The 2,589-nt window shown below is 48.6% G+C and overlaps 1 long non-coding RNA gene across 1 annotated transcript; it reads right to left on the bottom strand.

The window, feature by feature from the left end:
* Positions 1-268: 268 nt before the first annotated feature.
* On the bottom strand, positions 269-2,078 carry LOC135328226 (uncharacterized). Its single transcript, XR_010389024.1, has 2 exons — positions 1,521-2,078; positions 269-758 (listed from the first exon to the last, which is right to left on the bottom strand). It is a non-coding gene; the product is annotated as an uncharacterized LOC135328226 (long non-coding RNA).
* Positions 2,079-2,589: the final 511 nt, after the last annotated feature.

Below are 2,589 nucleotides of genomic sequence, written 5' to 3'. Positions count from 1 at the left end.
GATCAGTTTGTATTGTTACATTAATCAATGCTTGATAATACAGAGGAACTCTATGATTCGCAGTCTTGCCTAAGTATCAGTACCCTTGTTTCCACATGCTCTGTTTTCCTGAGAAGTGCAATGAGATACTGAATTGACCAAATCTCCAGAGTTGAGCTGTCTGTCGCGGCCCGAAAGGAGTTGTTCAGGGTGACCTCCCTCCCCTTGGGACCAATGACCAAGTTCGTGATGCCCTTGGACTGAATTAAGGTGAAACGACACCAGCCAACCAGTTTTAAGATTTATTAACACAAAGATAAGGCATGTGGTCAAATAGGATCAGCTAGCTAGACAAGTCCCGTGCCACACGACAGATTCAACAAAGCAGAGGGAAAAAGAGAGGAGAGAGGGAGAGAGAGAGAGAGAAAAAAGGCATCACCACCCGTGGATCCAGCATTGTCCCGTTGGTCCTCTTTCTTTGGGAGTCTCGGCGGTGGGGGGGGGCTCCCGTCTGGTGGTAGGTGGGTCCTCTTCACACAGCTCGAGTTGAGTACCTCCGAAGAGGGACCCTGAACAAAGAAATCCCTGGACAATTATACCTTCCAATCTAAGCTCTCCACCCCTCACGCAGTAGTTTGGACCAATAGTAATTTTTTGGGTCTGGGGTCTCCTGCTCCTTATTGGATCTCATCGTTGTTCCTAGGCAGGCTGTTTTCTGCTGCAGTTTCTTCCACAGGTGTGTCTCCATTCCTCGGGTTCCGCCATTATATCTCAAGGTCCTGACAAAGAGATGGTAACTTCAGCAATTAGCACTGTTTCAGATGCAAATTGCTGGTAACTCCCTTATCGTTCCCGCCTGCACCAGCTCTGGGGCCCTTTTCTCACTGAACTAGGGAGTGCGGCCTAAGGCTTCAGCAAATTTAGCCACTCATGCCAAGCAAGTTTTATAGAAGTTGTGCAAAAAATGGCAATAATTTACAGTCCAGGTCCCAAAGTCTCTGCCCGATTGTGGTCTTGTTCAGTGCAGGCTCGGTGTGTCCCGGGTGGTCGCAGGGAGACCATCTCGGTGGTCGCAGCAGCCCAGTCCTGTTTCCGCCAGGGACAGATGGCTTGTTCGGAGTTATGGCCTGCCTGCACCCCATGCACCAAGAAATGTTTAAGGCAAAAAGATTCATTCATCTGTCCGCCACACCGTCTGTACTGCAGTGTTGTAAAGAGAATCCCCAAAACATCTGAAGGGTTTTGAAATTCTAATATTATTAAAGCTAAAAATGGAAAAAGTAACTCTTTAACTAGAGAAGATTCAGATCTTTCAGGTGATTAAAATTAAAAGGATTTGAAAACAAACTTTTCCCCCTGTCCCGATCCAATATTGGGGGGGGGGGTGTTCGTTACGATCCCAAGGACGAGATTAAGGTGCTAAAACCGGTCAAATATCGTACAACCTTTTAACTTTATTTTCCATGGAGTGGGGAGAAAAGGTGGGGAAAGGCAAAGGGGAGGAGAGAGAGAAAGAGAGAGAGAGAAAGAGATATCACCACCCATGGATCCAGCGGCGTCCCGTTGGTCCTCTTCACCCTGGGTGTAAATTTTAGCGATGCGCGTGCAGTAATTACAACTCGAGCAGGGTCCGACCCTAGGTTCCCGCTGAAAAGTTTGGAGTCAAATCAAGGCAAATTAAATAATGACACGCGTGCAGTAGTTACAGCTCGAGTTCGGTGCCTCCGAAGAGGGACCCCGAACAAAGAAATCCCTGGGCAATTATAGCTTTTTCAAATTAAGTTTCCCACCCCTCACGCGGTAGTTCAGACCAATAGTAATTTTTGGGTCTGGGGTCTCCTGCTCCCTATTGGGTCTCATCATTGTTCCCAGGCAGGCTGCTTTTCTCCCTTATCTTTACTGTTGCGGTTTCTGCTGACAAATGTGTTTTGATTCCTCGGGTTCTGCCCTTCTTTCTCAGGGCCCTGACCAACAGGCGTTGTTTCAGCAATTAGCACTGCCCCAGCAGTGACAGTAGGTGTTATCTTCCAAGGTCCTGACGACAAGGATATAATCCAGACCCCCCTAATTAACACTGTTTCAGCAGTGAGGGGAGGCTTTGTTTCCCCGGGTCCTGGCACCCAAGCAGGCCTTATTTCAAAGCCTTGACATCCTCCCTCCCGGAGTGTGAAGCATAGGAATGCAAACTGCTTGTAACTCCCTTATCTTTCCAGTCTGCACCAGCTCTGGGGCCCTTTCTCACTGCCTAAGGCTTCAGCAAATTTAGCTAGTCCAGGTCCCAAAGTCTCTGCCCGATCGTGCCCTGGTTCGGTGCAGGCTCGGTGTGTCCCAGGTGGTCGCAGGGAGACCGTTTCAGGGGTCGCAGCAGCTCAGTCCTGTTCCCGCCGGGAACAGATGGCTTGTTCGGGGTTATGGTTTGCTTGCACCTTATGTACCAAGAAATGTTTAAGGCAAAAGTTCACTCATCTGTCCACCACACCCCCTCCCAAAGCCTCTTTGTTATGCCAGTCCTTCTCTAAGGTATTGCTCCTTACTAAGCAACTTTCAGTAGCTGAAGAGGCTCTTCTGGGTCTCTAGAGAAAGCTTCTTTCTTTCTATTAAAACTGCAGT

This window comes from Dromaius novaehollandiae, chromosome 1 (genome assembly GCF_036370855.1).
Source record: "Dromaius novaehollandiae isolate bDroNov1 chromosome 1, bDroNov1.hap1, whole genome shotgun sequence".
NCBI classification, from domain to species: domain Eukaryota; kingdom Metazoa; phylum Chordata; class Aves; order Casuariiformes; family Dromaiidae; genus Dromaius; species Dromaius novaehollandiae.
Note: the sequence above shows the minus strand (reverse complement) of the source record. Positions and strands in the feature narration are given on the sequence as shown.